The sequence below is a fragment of the Ranitomeya variabilis genome, chromosome 8 (assembly GCF_051348905.1).
Source record: "Ranitomeya variabilis isolate aRanVar5 chromosome 8, aRanVar5.hap1, whole genome shotgun sequence".
In the NCBI taxonomy this organism is placed as follows: Eukaryota; Metazoa; Chordata; class Amphibia; order Anura; family Dendrobatidae; genus Ranitomeya; species Ranitomeya variabilis.
In genome coordinates, this window is record NC_135239.1 from 7063232 (window position 1) to 7076225 (window position 12994).

The following is a 12994-nucleotide window of genomic DNA, read 5'->3' on the forward strand; positions in this document are numbered from 1 at the left end:
GGCTGGTGGGCACGGTTACATCACTGCCCCGCACACTTCTATAGTGCCGCCATCAGTAGCTCCACCGTGTGCTTGTATTGGTTTATAGATTTGTTAGCGATACAGAAGTAGTGAGCGGCTGGTGGGCACGGTGACATCACTGCCCCGCACACTTCTATAGTGCCGCCATCAGTAGCTCCTCCGTGTGCTTGTATTGGTTTATAGATTAGTTACCAATACAGAAGTAGTGAGCGTCTGGTGGGCACGGTGACATCACTGCCCCGCACACTTCTATAGTGCCGCCATCAGTAGCACCACCGTGTGCTTGTACTGGTTTATAGATTTGTTAGCGATACAGAAGTAGTGAGCGGCTGGTGGGCACGGTGACATCACTGCCCCGCACACTTCTATAGTGCCGCCATCAGTAGCACCACCGTGTGCTTGTATTGGTTTATAGATTAGTTACCGATACAGAAGTAGTGAGCGGCTGGTGGGCACGGTGACATCACTGCCCCCGCACACTTCTATAGTGCCGCCATCAGTAGCTCCACCGTGTACTTGTACTGGTTTATAGATTTGTTACTGATACAGAAGTAGTGAGTGGCTGGTGGGCACGGTGACATCACTGCCCCGCACACTTCTATAGTGCCGCCATCAGTAGCTCCACCGTGTACTTGTACTGGTTTATAGATTTGTTACTGATACAGAAGTAGTGAGTGGCTGGTGGGCACGGTGACATCACTGCCCCGCACACTTCTATAGTGCCGCCATCAGTAGCTCCACCGTGTACTTGTACTGGTTTATAGATTAGTTACTGATACAGAAGTAGTGAGCGGCTGGTGGGCACGGTGACATCACTGCCCCGCACACTTCTATAGTGCCGCCATGAGTAGCACCACCGTGTACTTGTATTGGTTTATAGATTTGTTAGCGATACAGAAGTAGTGAGCGTCTGGTGGGCACGGTGACATCACTGCCCCGCACACTTCTATAGTGCCGCCATCAGTAGCTCCACCATGTACTTGTACTGGTTTATAGATTTGTTACTGATACAGAAGTAGTGAGCGGCTGGTGGGCACGGTGACATCACTGCCCCCGCACACTTCTATAGTGCCGCCATCAGTAGCTCCACCGTGTGCTTGTACTGGTTTATAGATTTGTTACCGATACAGAAGTAGTGAGCTTCTGGTGGGCACGGTGACATCACTGCCCCGCACACTTCTATAGTGCCGCCATCAGTAGCTCCACCGTGTGCTTGTATTGGTTTATAGATTTGTTACCGATACAGAAGTAGTGAGCGTCTGGTGGGCACGGTGACATCACTGCCCCGCACACATCTATAGTGCCGCCATCAGTAGCTCCACCGTGTGCTTGTATTGGTTTATAGATTAGTTACCGATACAGAAGTAGTGAGCGTCTGGTGGGCACGGTGACATCACTGCCCCGCACACTTCTATAGTGCCGCCATCAGTAGCACCACCGTGTGCTTGTATTGGTTTATAGATTAGTTACCGATACAGAAGTAGTGAGCGGCTGGTGGGCACGGTGACATCACTGCCCCGCACTCTTCTATAGTGCCGCCATCAGTAGCACCACCGTGTGCTTGTATTGGTTTATAGATTAGTTACCGATACAGAAGTAGTGAGTGGCTGGTGGGCACGGTGACATCACTGCCCCGCACACTTCTATAGTGCCGCCATCAGTAGCTCCACCGTGTGCTTGTACTGGTTTATAGATTAGTTACTGATACAGAAGTAGTGAGCGGCTGGTGGGCACGGTTACATCACTGCCCCGCACACTTCTATAGTGCCGCCATCAGTAGCACCACCGTGTGCTTGTATTGGTTTATAGATTTGTTACTGATACAGAAGTAGTGAGCGGCTGGTGGGCACGGTGACATCACTGCCCCGCACACTTCTATAGTGCCGCCATCAGTAGCTCCACCGTGTACTTGTATTGGTTTATAGATTAGTTACTGATACAGAAGTAGTGAGCGGCTGGTGGGCACGGTGACATCACTGCCCCGCACACTTCTATAGTGCCGCCATCAGTAGCTCCACCGTGTGCTTGTATTGGTTTATAGATTTGTTACCGATACAGAAGTAGTGAGCGTCTGGTGGGCACGGTGACATCACTGCCCCGCACACATCTATAGTGCCGCCATCAGTAGCTCCACCGTGTGCTTGTATTGGTTTATAGATTAGTTACCGATACAGAAGTAGTGAGCGTCTGGTGGGCACGGTGACATCACTGCCCCGCACACTTCTATAGTGCCGCCATCAGTAGCTCCACCGTGTGCTTGTATTGGTTTATAGATTTGTTACTGATACAGAAGTAGTGAGCGTCTGGTGGGCACGGTGACATCACTGCCCCGCACACATCTATAGTGCCGCCATCAGTAGCTCCACCGTGTGCTTGTATTGGTTTATAGATTTGTTAGCGATACAGAAGTAGTGAGCGTCTGGTGGGCACGGTGACATCACTGCCCCGCACACTTCTATAGTGCCGCCATCAGTAGCTCCACCGTGTGCTTGTATTGGTTTATAGATTTGTTAGCGATACAGAAGTAGTGAGTGGCTGGTGGGCACGGTGACATCACTGCCCCCGCACACTTCTATGGTGCCGCCATCAGTAGCTCCACCGTGTGCTTGTATTGGTTTATAGATTTGTTAGCGATACAGAAGTAGTGAGCGTCTGGTGGGCACGGTGACATCACTGCCCCGCACACTTCTATAGTGCCGCCATCAGTAGCTCCACCGTGTGCTTGTATTGGTTTATAGATTTGTTAGCGATACAGAAGTAGTGAGCGGCTGGTGGGCACGGTGACATCACTGCCCCGCACACATCTATAGTGCCGCTATCAGTAGCTCCACCGTGTGCTTGTATTGGTTTATAGATTAGTTACTGATACAGAAGTAGTGAGCGGCTGGTGGGCACGGTGACATCACTGCCCCGCACACTTCTATAGTGCCGCCATCAGTAGCTCCATCGTGTGCTAGTATTGGTTTATAGATTTGTTACTGATACAGAAGTAGTGAGCGGCTGGTGGGCACGGTGACATCACTGCCCCGCACACTTCTATAGTGCCGCCATCAGTAGCTCCACCGTGTGCTTGTATTGGTGTATAGATTTGTTACTGATACAGAAGTAGTGAGCGGCTGGTGGGCACGGTGACATCACTGCCCCGCACACTTCTATAGTGCCGCCATCAGTAGCTCCACCGTGTGCTTGTATTGGTTTATAGATTTGTTAGCGATACAGAAGTAGTGAGCGGCTGGTGGGCACGGTGACATCACTGCCCCGCACACATCTATAGTGCCGCTATCAGTAGCTCCACCGTGTGCTTGTACTGGTTTATAGATTTGTTACTGATACAGAAGTAGTGAGCGGCTGGTGGGCACGGTGACACCACTGCCCCGCACACTTCTATAGTGCCACCATCAGTAGCACCACCGTGTGCTTGTATTGGTTTATAGATTAGTTACTGATACAGAAGTAGTGAGCGGCTGGTGGGCACGGTGACATCACTGCCCCGCACACATCTATAGTGCCGCCATCAGTAGCTCCACCGTGTGCTTCTATTGGTTTATAGATTTGTTACTGATACAGAAGTAGTGAGCGGCTGGTGGGCACGGTGACATCACTGCCCCGCACACTTCTATAGTGCCGCCATCAGTAGCTCCACCGTGTGCTTGTATTGGTTTATAGATTTGTTACTGATACAGAAGTAGTGAGCGGCTGGTGGGCACGGTGACATCACTGCCCCGCACACTTCTATAGTGCCGCTATCAGTAGCTCCACCGTGTGCTTGTATTGGTTTATAGATTTGTTACTGATACAGAAGTAGTGAGCGGCTGGTGGGCACGGTGACATCACTGCCCCCGCACACTTCTATAGTGCCGCCATCAGTAGCTCCTCCGTGTGCTTGTATTGGTTTATAGATTTGTTACCGATACAGAAGTAGTGAGCGGCTGGTGGGCACGGTGACATCACTGCCCCGCACACTTCTATAGTGCCGCCATCAGTAGCTCCACCGTGTGCTTGTATTGGTTTATAGATTTGTTACCGATTCAGAAGTAGTGAGCGGCTGGTGGGCACGGTGACATCACTGCCCCCGCACACTTCTATAGTGCCGCCATCAGTAGCTCCACCGTGTGCTTGTATTGGTTTATAGATTTGTTACTGATACAGAAGTAGTGAGCGGCTGGTGGGCACGGTGACATCACTGCCCCGCACACTTCTATAGTGCCGCCATCAGTAGCTCCACCGTGTGCTTGTATTGGTTTATAGATTAGTTACCGATACAGAAGTAGTGAGCGGCTGGTGGGCACGGTGACATCACTGCCCCGCACACTTCTATAGTGCCGCCATCAGTAGCTCCTCCGTGTGCTTGTATTGGTTTATAGATTTGTTACCGATACAGAAGTAGTGAGCGGCTGGTGGGCACGGTGACATCACTGCCCCGCACACTTCTATGGTGCCGCCATCAGTAGCTCCACCGTGTGCTTGTATTGGTTTATAGATTTGTTACCGATACAGAAGTAGTGAGCGGCTGGTGGGCACGGTGACATCACTGCCCCGCACACTTCTATAGTGCCGCCATCAGTAGCTCCACCGTGTGCTTGTATTGGTTTATAGATTTGTTACTGATACAGAAGTAGTGAGCGGCTGGTGGGCACGGTGACATCACTGCCCCGCACACTTCTATAGTGCCGCCATCAGTAGCTCCACCGTGTGCTTGTATTGGTTTATAGATTAGTTACCGATACAGAAGTAGTGAGCGGCTGGTGGGCACGGTGACATCACTGCCCCGCACACTTCTATAGTGCCGCCATCAGTAGCTCCACCGTGTGCTTGTATTGGTTTATAGATTTGTTACTGATACAGAAGTAGTGAGCGGCTGGTGGGCACGGTGACATCACTGCCCCGCACACTTCTATAGTGCCGCCATCAGTAGCACCACCGTGTGCTTGTATTGGTTTATAGATTTGTTACTGATACAGAAGTAGTGAGTGGCTGGTGGGCACGGTGACATCACTGCCCCCGCACACTTCTATAGTGCCGCCATCAGTAGCACCACCGTGTGCTTGTATTGGTTTATAGATTAGTTAGCGATACAGAAGTAGTGAGCGGCTGGTGGGCACGGTGACATCACTGCCCCGCACACTTCTATAGTGCCGCCATCAGTAGCTCCACCGTGTGCTTGTATTGGTTTATAGATTAGTTAGCGATACAGAAGTAGTGAGCGGCTGGTGGGCACGGTGACATCACTGCCCCGCACACTTCTATAGTGCCGCCATCAGTAGCACCACCGTGTGCTTGTATTGGTTTATAGATTTGTTACTGATACAGAAGTAGTGAGTGGCTGGTGGGCACGGTGACATCACTGCCCCCGCACACTTCTATAGTGCCGCCATCAGTAGCACCACCGTGTGCTTGTATTGGTTTATAGATTAGTTAGCGATACAGAAGTAGTGAGCGGCTGGTGGGCACGGTGACATCACTGCCCCGCACACTTCTATAGTGCCGCCATCAGTAGCACCACCGTGTGCTTGTATTGGTTTATAGATTAGTTAGCGATACAGAAGTAGTGAGCGGCTGGTGGGCACGGTGACATCACTGCCCCGCACACTTCTATAGTGCCGCCATCAGTAGCTCCACCGTGTGCTTGTATTGGTTTATAGATTAGTTACTGATACAGAAGTAGTGAGCGGCTGGTGGGCACGGTGACATCACTGCCCCGCACACTTCTATAGTGCCGCCATCAGTAGCTCCACCGTGTGCTTGTATTGGTTTATAGATTTGTTAGCGATACAGAAGTAGTGAGCGGCTGGTGGGCACGGTGACATCACTGCCCCGCACACTTCTATAGTGCCGCCATCAGTAGCTCCACCGTGTGCTTGTATTGGTTTATAGATTTGTTACTGATACAGAAGTAGTGAGCGGCTGGTGGGCACGGTGACATCACTGCCCCGCACACTTCTATAGTGCCGCCATCAGTAGCTCCACCGTGTGCTTGTATTGGTTTATAGATTTGTTAGCGATACAGAAGTAGTGAGCGGCTGGTGGGCACGGTGACATCACTGCCCCGCACACTTCTATAGTGCCGCCATCAGTAGCTCCACCGTGTGCTTGTATTGGTTTATAGATTTGTTAGCGATACAGAAGTAGTGAGCGGCTGGTGGGCACGGTGACATCACTGCCCCGCACACTTCTATGGTGCCGCCATCAGTAGCTCCACCGTGTGCTTGTATTGGTTTATAGATTAGTTACTGATACAGAAGTAGTGAGCGTCTGGTGGGCACGGTGACATCACTGCCCCGCACACTTCTATAGTGCCGCCATCAGTAGCTCCACCGTGTGCTTGTATTGGTTTATAGATTTGTTACCGATACAGAAGTAGTGAGCGGCTGGTGGGCACGGTGACATCACTGCCCCGCACACTTCTATAGTGCCGCCATCAGTAGCTCCACCGTGTGCTTGTATTGGTTTATAGATTTGTTACTGATACAGAAGTAGTGAGCGGCTGGTGGGCACGGTGACATCACTGCCCCGCACACTTCTATAGTGCCGCCATCAGTAGCTCCACCGTGTGCTTGTATTGGTTTATAGATTAGTTACCGATACAGAAGTAGTGAGCGGCTGGTGGGCACGGTGACATCACTGCCCCGCACACTTCTATAGTGCCGCCATCAGTAGCTCCACCGTGTACTTGTATTGGTTTATAGATTTGTTAGCGATACAGAAGTAGTGAGCGGCTGGTGGGCACGGTGACATCACTGCCCCGCACACTTCTATAGTGCCGCCATCAGTAGCACCACCGTGTGCTTGTATTGGTTTATAGATTTGTTACTGATACAGAAGTAGTGAGCGGCTGGTGGGCACGGTGACATCACTGCCCCGCACACTTCTATAGTGCCGCCATCAGTAGCTCCACCGTGTACTTGTATTGGTTTATAGATTTGTTAGCGATACAGAAGTAGTGAGCGGCTGGTGGGCACGGTGACATCACTGCCCCGCACACTTCTATAGTGCCGCCATCAGTAGCACCACCGTGTGCTTGTATTGGTTTATAGATTTGTTACTGATACAGAAGTAGTGAGTGGCTGGTGGGCACGGTGACATCACTGCCCCGCACACTTCTATAGTGCCGCCATCAGTAGCACCACCGTGTGCTTGTATTGGTTTATAGATTAGTTAGCGATACAGAAGTAGTGAGCGGCTGGTGGGCACGGTGACATCACTGCCCCGCACACTTCTATAGTGCCGCCATCAGTAGCTCCACCGTGTGCTTGTATTGGTTTATAGATTAGTTACTGATATAGAAGTAGTGAGTGGCTGGTGGGCACGGTGACATCACTGCCCCGCACACTTCTATAGTGCCGCCATCAGTAGCTCCACCGTGTGCTTGTACTGGTTTATAGATTAGTTATTGATACAGAAGTAGTGAGTGGCTGGTGGGCACGGTGACATCACTGCCCCGCACACTTCTATAGTGCCGCCATCAGTAGCACCACCGTGTGCTTGTATTGGTTTATAGATTTGTTAGCGATACAGAAGTAGTGAGCGGCTGGTGGGCACGGTGACATCACTGCCCCGCACACTTCTATAGTGCCGCCATCAGTAGCTCCACCGTGTGCTTGTATTGGTTTATAGATTAGTTACTGATACAGAAGTAGTGAGTGGCTGGTGGGCACGGTGACATCACTGCCCCGCACACTTCTATAGTGCCGCCATCAGTAGCTCCACCGTGTGCTTGTATTGGTTTATAGATTAGTTACTGATACAGAAGTAGTGAGCGGCTGGTGGGCACGGTGACATCACTGCCCCGCACACTTCTATAGTGCCGCCATCAGTAGCTCCACCGTGTGCTTGTATTGGTTTATAGATTTGTTACCGATACAGAAGTAGTGAGCGTCTGGTGGGCACGGTGACATCACTGCCCCGCACACTTCTATAGTGCCGCCATCAGTAGCTCCACCGTGTGCTTGTATTGGTTTATAGATTTGTTAGCGATACAGAAGTAGTGAGCGTCTGGTGGGCACGGTGACATCACTACCCCGCACACTTCTATAGTGCCGCCATCAGTAGCTCCACCGTGTGCTTGTATTGGTTTATAGATTTGTTACTGATACAGAAGTAGTGAGCAGCTGGTGGGCACGGTGACACCACTGCCCCGCACACTTCTATAGTGCCGCCATCAGTAGCTCCACCGTGTGCTTGTATTGGTTTATAGATTTGTTACTGATACAGAAGTAGTGAGCGGCTGGTGGGCACGGTGACATCACTGCCCCGCACACTTCTATAGTGCCGCCATCAGTAGCACCACCGTGTGCTTGTATTGGTTTATAGATTTGTTACCGATACAGAAGTAGTGAGCGGCTGGTGGGCACGGTGACATCACTGCCCCGCACACTTCTATAGTGCCGCCATCAGTAGCACCACCGTGTGCTTGTATTGGTTTATAGATTTGTTACCGATACAGAAGTAGTGAGCGGCTGGTGGGCACGGTGACATCACTGCCCCGCACACTTCTATAGTGCCGCCATCAGTAGCTCCACCGTGTGCTTGTATTGGTTTATAGATTTGTTAGCGATACAGAAGTAGTGAGTGGCTGGTGGGCACGGTGACATCACTGCCCCGCACACTTCTATAGTGCCGCCATCAGTAGCTCCACCGTGTGCTTGTATTGGTTTATAGATTTGTTAGCGATACAGAAGTAGTGAGCGTCTGGTGGGCACGGTGACATCACTGCCCCGCACACTTCTATAGTGCCGCCATCAGTAGCTCCACCGTGTGCTTGTATTGGTTTATAGATTAGTTACTGATACAGAAGTAGTGAGTGGCTGGTGGGCACGGTGACATCACTGCCCCGCACACTTCTATAGTGCCGCCATCAGTAGCTCCACCGTGTGCTTGTATTGGTTTATAGATTTGTTACTGATACAGAAGTAGTGAGCGGCTGGTGGGCACGGTGACATCACTGCCCCGCACACTTCTATAGTGCCGCCATCAGTAGCTCCACCGTGTGCTTGTATTGGTTTATAGATTAGTTACTGATACAGAAGTAGTGAGCGTCTGGTGGGCACGGTGACATCACTGCCCCGCACACTTCTATAGTGCCGCCATCAGTAGCTCCACCGTGTGCTTGTATTGGTTTATAGATTTGTTACTGATACAGAAGTAGTGAGTGGCTGGTGGGCACGGTGACATCACTGCCCCGCACACTTCTATAGTGCCGCCATCAGTAGCACCACCGTGTGCTTGTATTGGTTTATAGATTTGTTACTGATACAGAAGTAGTGAGTGGCTGGTGGGCACGGTGACACCACTGCCCCGCACACTCCTATAGTGCCGCCATCAGTAGCTCCACCGTGTGCTTGTATTGGTTTATAGATTAGTTACTGATACAGAAGTAGTGAGCGGCTGGTGGGCACGGTGACATCACTGCCCCGCACACTTCTATAGTGCCGCCATCAGTAGCTCCACCGTGTGCTTGTATTGGTTTATAGATTTGTTACTGATACAGAAGTAGTGAGCGGCTGGTGGGCACGGTGACATCACTGCCCCGCACACTTCTATAGTGCCGCCATCAGTAGCTCCACCGTGTGCTTGTATTGGTTTATAGATTAGTTACTGATACAGAAGTAGTGAGCGTCTGGTGGGCACGGTGACATCACTGCCCCGCACACTTCTATAGTGCCGCCATCAGTAGCTCCACCGTGTGCTTGTATTGGTTTATAGATTTGTTACTGATACAGAAGTAGTGAGTGGCTGGTGGGCACGGTGACATCACTGCCCCGCACACTTCTATAGTGCCGCCATCAGTAGCACCACCGTGTGCTTGTATTGGTTTATAGATTTGTTACTGATACAGAAGTAGTGAGTGGCTGGTGGGCACGGTGACACCACTGCCCCGCACACTCCTATAGTGCCGCCATCAGTAGCTCCACCGTGTGCTTGTATTGGATTATAGATTAGTTATTGATACAGAAGTAGTGACTCGGAATCTGGTGAGTATCGTAAAGATGAAGATTATATTGTGGAGCCAATGGATTATCATGAGAGAAATGGAAAGAAAAAGAATGTTGGTATTTGGGCTAAAGGCGAAACTGATGTGTAATTGGTATGTTTGTTCTGTGTGTGAGTGTTGTGCTTGTTGTTTGTTTCGGTAATTTGTGTTCGTTATTTACACATCGCCAAACCAGATCTCCACTTGCACTGATGAGGGGCGGCACCCGAAACACAGCGTCTGCTAATTATCCGAAGTCATGTGACGGGCTCGGGGGAAGGGTCGGCAGTGACGGCTAGGACGGCTGCTTCCTACAGGTGGCGCTAGAGTGCTCGTCCTCTCTGCAGAGACAATTTGCATGAGTTATTTTAAAGAGTTAAAAGTCTCTAATGATGAAGGATTATTTGTGGAAGTTTTCTTCTATGATGGACTATCTCAGTGTCATCTCATCCCCGCCGGGGTCTCTCCGTGTCCTGTGACTGTAAGAACGGTCTCCAGAATGTACAGCGGCGGGAATGGAGAAATGAAGAAGCCAAGAAAGTAAGAAAACTGCTGGAAAGTTCTGAGTTCTCTGCAAAATCCTGCAGCCACGTGACGCCCCGCCTCCTGCTGAGATTTGCATATCCCCCAGGATGCACCTGGCCCGTCCTCAGATTTGTAACATTTCTTTTTTTATTTCCGTTAGTTTTTGTAGTAAATTTCAGTAACAGATCAGATACATTGTGTCCGGAGAACGTGACCCCACAGTCCATCCCGGGGCCGTCCTCTCCGCGGGGGGGATGAGCGCAGCGCAGGCCCCGGGTGACGCCGGCCGCTCTCCTCTCTATACTCTGGTTTCTCTTCAGATCGAATAAATCTTTCGCCTTTTACTAAAGATTTCCGTGGAGAGGAACAATTATGAGTTTCGTGTAATTTTTTGATGCCCGGCGCTCGCTGGGCTCCTGCACTGGTGAATGACAGGTTATTTGAGGCGTCATCTGCTGGTGGAGACTGATGTCAGTGATTATTGGGTCCTTGGTTCTATGATCTCCGCTCTGTGTGATCTCGGCTGGTAATGCTCTACATGGTCTGGGAGCCTTGGAATATTCTCCATCGTGGGCTGATGATAGTCCTGTCCCATCCAGTCCTCCAGAGACGCCGGAGGAGGCCGTGGTCACATCCAGCAGGACGGGGAGGTCACAGGTTCCTCTGGGGTTTATTGTCTATTTTTTTTTAATCTGCACAAATGATCTTTCTACCATTCTGAAGCCTTGATGACAGGAGAAGTCGTCGTGGTGTTTCTGAGTTATGGCTGAGACTTGCCTTCTGCAGATCAGATCTGTCATTGTACACGATCAGGGTCGGGCAGATCACAGAGGGTCTGCAATGTGCAGAGATCTTCCATGGAGCGACCTTTGTGTATCGAAAATATAATTTTTTTGCACAAATTTATAATGGAAACTCTACAGCTACTGTGGCCCAGCACACGGCTCCATCACCACCAGCACACGGCTCCATCACCACCAGCACACGGCTCCATCACCACCAGCACACGGCTCCATCACCACCAGCACACGGCTCCATCACCACCAGCACGTGGCTCCATCACCACCAGCACGCGGCTCCATCACCACCAGCACACGGCTCCATCACCACCAGCACACGGCTCCATCACCACCAGCACGTGGCTCCATCACCACCAGCACGCGGCTCCATCACCACCAGCACACGGCTCCATCACCACCAGCACACGGCTCCATCACCACATTCACACTGTGTAAGGCTGGTTTCACACTTGTGTTTTTATCTGCATGCGTTTTTTTAAAAAACGCATGTGTGAAAAAACGCATGTAAACGCAGTAAAACGCATGCGTTTTTAGACGCATGCGTTTTTATAGAAAAACACAAGAAAACAAGAAAAGAACAAAAAACCCTAACCCTAATCTGAAATGCGTGGCACTGAAATACGTTTATATACGTATATAAGTGCCACGATATTTCAGTTGCCACGTATTTAAGTGCCACGTATTTAAGTGCCACGTATTTAAGTGCCACGTATTTCAGTGCCACAATATTTCAGTGCCACGTATAACCACGTAGTTATAGTATTTACAGTACGTGGCCCTTAAATACGTGGCACTGAAATACGTGATACGTGGCACTTAAATACGTGACACTGAAATACGTGATACGTGGCACTTTAATACGTGGCACTATGACTGTCAGAAAATGTTCATTAAACGGTTAGGGGTGAGGTTAGTGGTAGAGTTAGGGTTCGGGTTTGGATCCCTTTATCACCTTGATGATGGTGGGTGGCTTTTCAGTGTGTTTTCTGTTTTTTTTCTACAAAAACGCATGCGTTTTTAACGCAAACAAACGCATGTGCTTAAAAACGCATGCGTTTACATAGACAGCAATGCATTTTTTTGCCGCGAAAAAACGCATGCGTTTTTTCGCGGAAAAAAAAAACGCGCAAAAAAATACTACAGGTTGCATTTTTGAAAATGAACGCATGCAGAAAAAAAACGCATGCGTTTACAAACGCGACCAAACGCGTACAAAAAACCGCATGCGTTTTCAATGTTAAATATAGGGGAAAAACCGCATGCGTTTTTGTGCAAAAAACGCTGCAGACAAAAACGCAAGTGTGAAACCAGCCTAAGTCTTCTGCCTCGTAGGGTCTCGTCTACACTTCGATCACTATGTCTGTTGTGGGAGGAAACTGAGGGACCCGGAGGAAACCTACACAAGCAAGGGGGAGATATACAAATGCCCTACAGAGGATGTATTAGATGGGGTGTGGATCTGGGACCCCAGGTTTGCATAGCTTCACTCACTGAGCCACCTTGCTGCCCGTTCATGGGGGTGCACTGCACAGGTGAGCCCATACGCTGCACCGCACCCCAACCCAATCTACGTGTTCACACCGGACATCCCAGCTTGGTCTGACAACAAATTGCATCAGCCGTGATGGGGGGCACATTTTGGGGGGATTTCACAGGCCAGAAGCTTTACTGAAGGGCA

The 12994-nt window shown here is 50.2% G+C and overlaps 1 protein-coding gene and 1 non-coding gene across 7 annotated transcripts in view; both read left to right on the top strand.

Moving 5' to 3' along the window:
* The window catches only part of ARMH1 (armadillo like helical domain containing 1), a 108203-nt gene that overhangs the window by 43364 nt on the left and 51845 nt on the right, over positions 1 to 12994 (top strand). The gene's annotated exons all lie outside the window — the stretch shown is intronic.
* Positions 10817 to 10931, top strand: LOC143788959 (U5 spliceosomal RNA). The gene has a single exon (XR_013218776.1). It is a non-coding gene; the product is annotated as a U5 spliceosomal RNA (small nuclear RNA).